At 39.0% G+C, this 11,307-nt stretch overlaps 1 protein-coding gene across 1 annotated transcript in view; it reads left to right on the top strand.

Moving 5' to 3' along the window:
* Nucleotides 1–5,102: 5,102 nt before the first annotated feature.
* Nucleotides 5,103–11,307, top strand: part of rab11fip4b (RAB11 family interacting protein 4 (class II) b) — a 44,967-nt gene continuing 38,762 nt past the window's right edge. Inside the window, exon 1 of the mRNA XM_070915044.1 lies at nucleotides 5,103–5,145. The gene's annotated coding sequence lies outside the window, so the exon portion shown is untranslated. The remainder of the gene's footprint in view (nucleotides 5,146–11,307) is intronic.

Raw genomic sequence — 11,307 nt, 5'->3', positions numbered from 1 at the left:
AAGAAAATGTGTGATGGGCGCCCAGAGAATGGTTCCTGTCCACTTTGGACATCTGTGGACCACCATCAGGCCAAAATCTCAACTTTTGTTATCTCTTAATCTAATAGGCAGATCGTCATGAATTTGCTTGGCACGAACTCCTCTACTGTCATTATCTTGACAAACTTAACCCTCAGTACTCCTAAGGCTCTAACAATATCAAAACCATCATTACTGGTATGTTGTTTGGTCAAACAAACTTTAGTGTTGTGATGTGCAATAAACATTGCAGACTCCAGTGGGGCTATAAACAGGGTCTTGTTTCCAAGATGATAAAGGCAGTAAACTGTTGTCATTTAGATATTTATTGTTGGGGTTATAGAATATAATATTATGTAATATTGTAACATCTCGTGACCTTTTTATCATGACATAGCATAGTAGATAGAAAAAATATATATATAATATAATATATCAATATGTTTTTTCAACTTTCTGAAAACAAAGAAGTTTCTGGTGGGTATTTGTTTGAGAGATGTAAGTGTTAATATATAGCATGGAATACATAGTGTAGCTCTGAATTTGAAAGTTCTGACTGTCAGATTCACTTTCATACTCTCTATGGCTGGTGATATGAAACCCTTTACAGCACTGTGCATCTCTGTAAAGAGCCGTGGTGCAATATTGAAAGTGAGGATGAGGATACTGATAACTGGTTTGGACTACAGCCACCTCTCGATCTGGGAAATCAACTGGTGTTAATGCGGCAGTGGGAGGCACAGACCTGCATTAAAACACACGTGCATACACATGCAAATACATGTTGAAGTGGCTGAAGAGTGTTTGAATAGGGCTGGATATCATAGGTACTTTTTCAATAGCCTACTGACACCAATAAGATGCTGTACCTGGGTTTCGGTACTAATAATAGCCTTTTTTCACATCACACATTTTGAGTTGGTGTTGCAAGAAAAGCCCAGATGTAATAACAGTAATAACACTAACAAAGGCTCTGTTCTATTAAGCCAGTGGTACACCTAAATGCAACACAGCCATCATTAATGTTATTAATCAAGCATGTAAGTATAAGCATGTGCTTATGGCAAGTGCTTTTCTTTTTACAAAACCCCTTTTTCATGCAACAAAATAAATGTATGTTTAACGTTGTCTTAGCTGAATGTTACTGGTCATCTTTGAGCATGTGCAGTTTTAGCATCATGGATGCTAAATGATTGCTCTGCAGGACCTCAGACAGACAGCAGAAATGTTTTTTTTAAAGTGACACGGGGAACAAAACAATAATGTGCATTTTGCAGAAATGTGTTTTGACGTGCTCTGATAGCCTTCATGTTTTCCCCGTACTTTCCCACAGGTGAAGAAGTTGGCCAAATGTCTGGACCCCGACTCTCGTGGGAGGATCAACTTCAAAGACTTCTGTCGTGGTGTCCTCGCCATGAAAGGTTAGAATGCGCTCATACACCTGAGGGAATATATTTTTTGTCTGTGAGTGAGAAACAAATCATGAAAGAGGATTCGCAGTGTAGAGAAGGAATAGTTTAAAGGTTGCACATGTTGTATTGGATTAGAGAACACACAGTGAGTCTATAACGAACAGTATCTTGCTTCCTTTTACTGTAGCTTTGGGAATAATTTAACATAAGCTACATTTCCATTTCTATGAACTCAAAGTACCACAACAATCAAAATGTGCTTTTGCTACCAAGCAGAATATTTCAGCATTGTTGTTTCAATACATTCGACTGTTTGGGTGCTTTTATCCAAATTGTTTTTCTGCAGAGTCACTCCTGCATGTGATTTGCTTCACAGACAAATTTCTTCAATGCACAATGATTGATGGCTTTATTCATGTGGGAATGGTCTGTACACTGAACCAAGCCTCCACATTTTACACAAAATTATACAGTGTAATCATGGTGTGAAGACAATTCAGCTTGACAGAGTAAAACAACAATCAACGCCAGTGATTATATTTAAACCTCCAATTTACCCTTATTGTCTTGGGGTGGAGGTAGAAATCTCAGGGACTCAGATATCTAAAAACCTGGGCACATAAATTCAAAATTGTCTGCATGGCTAGATACCACTAGAGGTAAGTAAGAAAGTATGTTTGTTAGTTGGATGGGATGAACCAGCCTTCTACTGTAATATATATGAATATAATAGTATAATATCTTGGAGCAAAACTTGACTAACTTACATAAGTGATTATTTTCACTGTTTTTATGTATTTTACCACAATAATCAGGAAGTGTTGTTCTAAAATACATTCAGCTGGTTAGCTTAGAGTATGATGAATGATGAATACAGACTGTATTATTTTTGTATGTGTAGCTCTAGTGAAGCCCTAATGGTACCGTGCTTAACCAAGTGGAATAAAGTTGCATATATGCCAACTCATCATATTTCCTCTTTGGCAGCCTGTTCTCTTTGTATTCTGTTCAGACTGAGAGTCTCTGTAAAACCAGGTCAGCTCATCCACTGCAGTGGACCCAGGCCAACCAGGACACAGGAAGGGACACAGCCTGGGTTCTAACACTGAGTTAGAGTGGAACCAATTGGGGTTCTAGTTGTGCATTGTTAATTAATAATAAGATAATCATCAACACCCCAGTGTCAGTTCATGATCTGTTTCTAAATGTGTGGGCTACACAGCATGCAATGTCCATTAGACTTCCTTTGCACTAAAGTACTGTAGATCATCAGGAATCCCCATGAAGTGTCATGACATTCATCAGGTGGTCAGAAACATGAATAATAATGTTGCTCCGTAACTGTAAATAAGCAACTATTGCTTATTGTTCATAAGTTCATCATATCAACTTAAAAGGTGATGATATGTCAATGTGTTCACAGCTTGTTCTCTCTGACAATCTGCAGGGAAAGTTTATCTTTCATACATCAGTTTATTGTTCTATGTTTATTTTGCTGGAGAAAGTTTTGCATCATTTACCTCATGTCAACTCTGTAAGCCCCCCCCCCCTCCAACTTTGGTGCAATTTCACAACTGTTTTCATGTGTTTCTCTCAATGGATTTGGGTTTTTTAATAATAAATGGTTTCATAAATTACACCACTTATCTGCTCTCAACTGCAAGTTCTATCACAGGGAGTGTTTGTGTTTTTTGTCCTGATATTGACCCACTGTTTGTGAAGTGGTTTGGGTTCATCAGAGAAGCTACTTATCTACAGGAGAGTCTGCTTGTTGGGGCTTTTCAAAGCTTTGCAGAACATAATCATGTTGGCAATTAAATCCAATTTAGACCAGTACTGTGTTCTTTTAACATGTGGCACATGTAAGCATGTAGTACGCTATAACAAGTAAGAAGTGTATAATTTTCTTTAGGAGAAAACAATTGTAAGCCTTTCTGTATAACGGTAACAGGCAATTTAACTTTGTTAAATATTGGCTATGGTGGTGAATGTGACATTTTTCACTATCTTCCCTTTAAAATTTGCCATTTTGAAAGTAAATAAAAGTAACGGTGTTCAGGTAAATAACACATTGAAAACATTAAATCACTGAGCACCACAAAAACACATATGCCAGTGCACTATCCCAACCAAAACACACGATGTACAGATGTTTGTATCAACAGATATATAAACAGACGGAGATGACTCATGCATGCTTTTTTCTTTACAGGTTATGTTGGGATCCTTAAAAAGAAAAGTTATGAGACAGCGAAGAGTTTCCATCGGGTAAGTGTGTAGGGTGTGTCTGTATGTGTCCTTTATTAAGTGTTCAAGAGCCCAATTTTGCCGGCTCACTGAAATGTATCATTACCTAAATTAAGACGATAATCTGGATTAACGTTACCTGCCAATGCTGGATATATGTAGATCAATATCAGCACTGCAGCACATGAAGTGAGCAGCAGATTCGTTGTGTTGCAGCCAGAAACTACAGATTCTTTTACTTCCTGACTCCCTCTGTGTTAGTTTTACAGTCCCGTTGTGCACATGTGAGCAGAGACGAGTCCCAGCATACTGTTTGTGGTTTATACCACAGTTTAGAAGATATGATATGTAAAATAAATATCTTCAATAGGCCTCAATATAAAACCAACACTAACAGCCGTGTTGAGGGTCATAACGACAACAATAACAATGATGCTGTAAATTACAAGTAGGCGAAGCTTGTACTTCACTGTTGTGTCCACTTGGTGGTAATGTTCAGCTGCAGATGTGCACGTAAGCAGCAGAAACAAAGAAGGTATACACCATATCAAGATACCTTGACACTTACTTATGCACTTGTATGTTATGTATGTATGTTAGTACAAACATGATGTTACTGGATTCGGTACATTTCTACAAACTGTTGGATATGTGCTTCTAAATAATGTTATTTTGGCTTTTAAGAATCCTTGGTTAAATGATTTAATAGTTAAACATTAAGGTTTTCCTAATTGTATTGTGTACTGTGAAGATTTTACAGGAATTAAATTGATTAGCCAATTTATCTTTCAGGTTTTTAAGATGGAAAGTTTTTATAGATGTAGTAAATTGGTCTTATTGCCACACAGTATTGCCTCACGTCTTCTGTTTGACTGTAACTCCCGTCCGGGTACGCTGAGATAATTAGTTCGCTACATCATAGTCTAACTGAGAGGAAAGATCCCAAGGTGTTACATGTGACATATTTCATAAAGTCCTGGGGCTATCTCTTGGGAAATTTGATACTTAGTGCAAAACCCCTCCCTCTAGCATTGGCAACATGGGTACTTTCCATAGTAACAGTCAAATAAACGTCAGCTCAGCTTCATAGTTGAGAAATAACAGTTTGCATCAACAGTCTAGCTTTAGATCAGTGTTTGTCTTTTACCTTGACTCCACAGGTTTCGGGAAGTTAAGAGTCTTGTCACTGCCATTGGTAGAGTCTAACATTTCATTATACCAATGGAGAAGTGCTCTTAAAATATTCACACTGGGTGAAATGCAATATGGTCGCTACCTACTGACTCTTTGACTGGCAATACGAAACACTTCTCTTTTTTAGGAAATGCTGTCTCATTTGCGCACTTCCCTGTGAAACGTGGCTTATAAGTGATTTTCTGATAGCAGCCATACCATCTTCTATCCAACAAGAGGTGTGTGCTTTTACCCAAGATTACTTTTCACTGTGTTCCATTTTCTCCACACACAGGTAGGTGTGATTTGCAGTTGCAGTTGCGGGTTTAATTGTTGTTTGAACAAAAAATGCATTGCATGTTTTAACATTGGAAGTGTCTTTGCGATGGCTGGGAAGGAAAACAACAAAGCAGCCATTCTCCAGAATGAAAATACGCACCTTTATTTAGAGAGACAGACTGAGGATAATTGTCTTCAGCTGTTAAAAAGATATTAATTCAAATGAGAAACTACTGAAAATAACAAAAACATTTTTTGGTCTTTTATTAGACTATGAGACAATATCGATTTGTCCATTAGAGGTTTTGCCTTACTGTTTATACCATGGCAGCTATTCTCTGGGTTCATTTTACCACTTTATTGCAATATTTTTGCTTTAATGAAGTACTAAGTTGTCAGTCATTGAATATGATGGACTCCTGTCTGTTTATGTATCTATAGCCAGTTTTTTAATTGATTTTCAAAAAAAACATTTACCTTATCACAATATTATTTATTATTGCAATATAAAATGACATGTAGTATGATAGAGGATTGTATCCATATTGCCCACTCCTAACTTACAGTAACTGATCGTAGTGAAGATGACCAGGATGATGCTGTTGCTTCTGATTACGATAAAGCTAATGGCAATGAGGATAATGTTCAAGAGATCTTTTCAAAAGGCTGAAATTAAAAAGATTAGATAGCTTTTATATACAGCACATAGACACATTAGATGCACTTCACCTTGTTTAAGTGCTGTTTGAAGTGATAGTAGCTCTGCTTACAGCTGTAGATATGAGAGCAACTTGGCCGGTCTGTATACGCAATTGATCTGTAAGACCCTGTTGTAAGAGCAGCATAGATAGTAATTTACAGAGACTGTAGTAAATGTGGTGAAGGGCTCTGTGTTCCACGTTACGGATCTCTTCTTTTCACCTTGTTTTCTTTAATGTTTCCTTTGGGTGAAATACTCTTAAGCTCCAAACTGCTACATGAGAAAGCAGCCACTGCATATAGACTCACTGGAAGCTGCAGCCAGTCGATGCCACAGTATAGAAATACTGAGTGTAATCTCCAGGTACTTCCTCTGTTCCATCTACCGATCTTGGTCTATGCAGAGCTTATCTCATTTTCCTGTAGAAAGGAGTTTTCCTCTTGTGTTGGATAGAGGTAATGTAAAACTAATAACAGCTATTTAACCTACTCACTGATAGCAACCACTTTATTAACATCTCTTCTGTCTACTGGACATCGTTTGTAAAAGTCTCCTTATCTCATTTTCTCTCTCTTTTGTTGGATGATGATATGTTGCATATTTTTACAATCATGTTTATGATCCATAGAGGCTCAGTTATTTCAGTGCTGGGGTGTCCAATTGTGGGAAAAATGTTCAGGAGTGAAGTTGTGTTGCCATAGCAAGGAGAGGGAGGAATCCCAGAGCTCCCCAGGGTAGCTCTGCAGAGGGGTGTGTGTGTGTGTGTGTGTGTGTGTGTGTGTGTGTGTCTGTGTGTCTGTGTGTGTGTCAGAGAGAGGGAGTGAAAGAAGAGAGGGAGGAAAGGTGAGAAGTGTCTCATTATTGCAAGAGGCGTTGTAGGAGAGGATTTATTAGCTTGCTCTCTCCTGCTGCTTAGGTTCACACACTTGGATGCATGCACACACACACACACACACACACACACACTTATATATATACACAAATATTAGTAAGTACAGGGGAAAGAGTCAGCATGGCCACGGCAGGTGCTGAAATGAATTTTGGCACATTGCAAAGACAGATTGAACTGGTGCACTAAGCAGCTGGAGGGATATATACATTGTGTGTGTGTGTGTGTGTGTGTGTGTGTGTGTGTGTGTGTGTGTGTGTCTGCTCACTAATGTGTGTGGGGATGTCTTGGCCTAGATGCTCAGCTCCAGACTGAAAAAGACGGGGATAGCACGATCAATAGGAGAAAGGATGGGTGAAGACTGTAAATGATTTATGGACTGGAGCAAAAGACAGAAAATGAATAACATCTATATAACTCGATCTTCAATCGATATATTGTCCTCTCAGCAATGTGCACAGACAAATGTTCCTCGATGTGAATCCCTCAGAACGTCTTTGGAACGCACATGTGAGTTATTTTCTAAAAGAAAAGAGTGAACAATTTATTGTAATCAGGCTTATATAAACCAGCACCAATTGATTTTTGGCCGCTAACACATCACTGACGTATTACCACCTTATAAGTGTAAATGATGTAAACTATCTTCATTCAACAGATAGGGAGTAACATTAGCATTCATTTTTAATCATGTCGCTGGCTTCCTGACAAATGTAAGTCCAATATTCGCTCTGTTTTAGTTTTTGGTGTCTATCCACTCCTGACGGAAACATCTGGCTCTGTAGCTGCTAAATGTTCCTTTATGTTCACCAGCTAGTCGCTGTCTATACAGGAGGTGTGCACATGAGCAGCATCTTAGCAGAACAGCAGCAGCTTCAGTTCTCCGTCGGTGTCTATACAGGATGTATTCAGGCACAGTATTGAGTGTAGGTCACCCACATTTTGAGGTAGACATTCTGTAACTAACTGTGTATTGATTAGTGCAATTTTTACGCAATCCAGCCTGTTTAATGTTATGCTGTCGCTCCTAATCACGTGGAAACACACTTGCTACCACTTTGTCACCATTAAAATGGAATTACACATTTGTTCTGTAGTGATAATGCTAGTAGATAACTATTCTGTACCTGCTAATAGTCATTCTACTACATAATTAAATTTAATTTATCACTGAAGAGACAGCTGACAAGCAAACTCCCACAGAGAAAGAATGCAGGGCTTCATCCCCAAGTGGGAAATTAAAAGCTATGATGCTGACATGAAATTGAAATTGTATAAATAATAACATTTTAGATAGATGTAGTAATGTCCCTCCAACATTTTGGAACTATATCTTTAACATTTTAGTCTAATATCCCCTCACATTCAGTGTGAGGTAATTATACGCCTAAGCACTAAACCATGTTGTTGCCAAATACATAAACCAGCAGGGAACCTCATAGAACCTGATACTGGAAATGTGTAAAAACTGTGTGGTGGCCCAGATTTGTAGATGCTGCAGAAAAATAATCAATAATTTACACCTCATTTGTCTTCGCATGGAGAGATGTTCATTTTCTCTCTACTGGGGTTCCAGCAGGTCAGAGGAATCAACTGAGCTCTCTGCCTCTAATCTGCTCTCCTTGTCAAAGCTCGTCTGCTCTTTCCCTGTGCGTTTTCTACATCTCCTGCTTGTTTCATTTGATCTCTCTGTGCTCTCGGTGAACACACATCCTCCCTGGGTTATCGCCAGAGACTAGTTTGTGTGTGTGTGTGTGTGTGTGTGTGTGTGTGTGTGTGTGTGTGTGTGTGTGTGTGTGTGTTACGGCTGCAGAAGTGGGGTTTGCAGGTCAAACGTAAGCACAAAAAATGTATGTCACTTCATCTTGTCACCCTCGTCTCTATTTTTCATGCTCCGCTCTATTTCTGTCCCCCTTCCTCTGTTTCATATACGCTCTTGTTTAGAGCACATCTCTTGCTTGTATTTATTATCCATCACTCCCCTGCGCTCTGCTGAACCCCTTTCTCATTTGATTGTACTTTGTTCTTCTCTCATCTTTTTCTAGGATTCGACTTCATTTCTCTTGCCACTATCCACCCATTTCCTCTCCCTTTCTCCCCTTGCTTGTCTACATCTTGCTCTCCCTTCCTTTGATTTTTTTTCTCCATCTTTTCCCACTCCCATCATCCCTTTTCTCCTCTTCTCCCTCCTTCCACATTAGCACTTCAGATGAACAGTGAGGAGGAGATTGCGCTGCCAGTCTCTGCAGTCATTTCATGGTCTGATTAAAGAACTGAGATGGGAGGAAAGTGAGGCAGGGAGGGGAAAACGTCAGGAGAGAGTAATAACGCCGAAAGTTGAAACAAAGAAAAACAAAAAGGGGATGAAAAGGGGAACCAGCAGGAAACAGAGAGAGAGAGTACAAAGGGCATGTTTGCTGTTTACCATTGTTTGTGAAAGAGCATGATGGGAAAATCCTCCAGCCGAGCTGCACTGCAGACTGTGTAACAGAGGCAACATCCCTGTTACTGTCTGCGACATGAACACTTCCTCATGATAACTAACAACAAGCCTCCGTCAGAGCTCTTTCTACAGTTTGACTCTCTGATTTAGCAGAAGTTTGTCTAAAAGTCAACATCGTTTGTTTACAATGTATTCGAATGTGCTTTTGTTCATGCAGTATGCATTAGGTACTATTCTCCTTCCCACTCTGCAATGTAACGCAAATGGCTCATGGTTCATATCACAGTGTCGTTTCATGCAGAATCAATCTGTGCTGTAAACCACACTGAATAGCTAACAGCTGCATCCCACTGGGATTAAATGTTGATACACTGTCTGCAGCATCACTTGATGCCACATCAGTGTGTTTTCTACTTTAACTGTGGCTTTACTAAAGACTATTTTCACCAGAAGAACAACAGCATTAGTCATTTGTTTACCTGACAAGGAGCTCTTGTGGTCATGCAGATTGTAACCGTTGTCTCTCAGAAGCAAAGATCAAAGTGTGATGTTGTAATTGCACCTCGAATCCTCTTAGGGAGAAAGTCACAGTTGGTGGTCAGGTTTGCAAAGTGTGTGAGTTTCTGTTTCCTACCATATTGGTTTCTTTTAACCATCAAAGATCCTCCCCTAAGCTTTACCAAGAAGCTTGGGTGCCTAAACCTGACCAAACCTTAACCATAGCAGTTGCAGATCAGAAAACAGTCATGCATCATTTTAGTAAACGTCACATGCATTTGGGAAAGCACTGATAAATGATGTTGTCCTGTTTATTGATTGTCTGAAAATGCTACAGTATGTGTCATCTTGGAAGGAAATGACGAACCACCTATTTTATTAAGTTTTGAGGACCTGTTGGTTTTACTTTGGGATTGCAAACGTATGAACTTGTCTCATGCCACTGTTTCAAAGTTTTTTTGCAGGATGTATAGCAGGACTGTTGATCTGGTTGCATCGATTGTTTTGTTTAAATAATCAATTTCTTATTTAAGAATCGCACTTTAATAAAATCCACTTATGTCAGGTCTTTGTTGCAGATGTGTACAAAGACTGTATGCATGATTTGTGGAGGCTGACATGTTTGAGTTTTGTGTATTTCTGTGTTTGTTTAATGTTTTTGGCACACACACACACACACACACACACACACACACACACACACACACACACAAGTGGAGCAGGATTAATGTGAGTGCCTTGAATGTGTGAATGCCTGCAGGCATGTGATGTTTGGACAATCCAGAACCAACATGGTGAACTTTCTGGCCACATTAAAAGCCACGCATTTGACTGATAACCCCGCTGACAGCCATGGAAACCTCAAGATATGCGATGCCACATTGTGAACCATCTGGCATGATGTGATGTGATGGCACATTATGACAGGCTGTCTTTCAGATTTACCATTTTTCTTGTGATCAGAGGACAGCGCTGACAGTGTGTGCCTTTTCTGTGATGTCTTCTAATGACCCAGCACTTTTTCAGCTGCTGTGGTTAATGTCATTTTGAAATTTAATTTGAGGCAGCTGTCATCATATGTTGTACAGAAGTCTAGAGAGCTAAAGACGTTGTTACATCTTTTGGGGACTTTCCCACAGAAAAAATCTTTTTCAAAAAATGCTATGTACAGCTTCAAAATACTGTATGTCTAAGGATTTAGGCAAATAGTTGTAGTTGCACAATTACAAATATTTGGGTTTTCAAATGTTGAACATCACAGGCATGGAGCAGAGCTTAATTTCACATAGTGTAGTTTGTAGATGTGATGTTTCAGTCAAAGTGTAGCTCCCCTTCTCAATAGCATATATAAGTACAAGTGTATATAGCTTAAATATAATAGTTGCAAAACACACCATGTCAATTGTGAATTTATTACCATGGCATGTAATGTTTTGACTGACAAAGTAGTGATTTGGTGTTGTACTGTACTCATATTTGTGATCAGAGTAAAAACAGGTAAATATTATTATTTATGTATTCATTGGATGTGTTCAGGATAGATGGTACCAATGGGTAGTTGCACTTGCATTGCTGATGACCATACTGACACAGCTAAACCAGATGTGGACATTAGTGAGAATTCCACTTTTCCTACCTGCTATGTGAT

This window comes from Enoplosus armatus, chromosome 2 (assembly GCF_043641665.1).
Source record: "Enoplosus armatus isolate fEnoArm2 chromosome 2, fEnoArm2.hap1, whole genome shotgun sequence".
Taxonomy (NCBI): Eukaryota; Metazoa; Chordata; class Actinopteri; order Centrarchiformes; family Enoplosidae; genus Enoplosus; species Enoplosus armatus.
The sequence above is the reverse complement of the archived record's forward strand: the minus strand, read 5'-3'. Positions and strand labels throughout refer to the sequence as shown.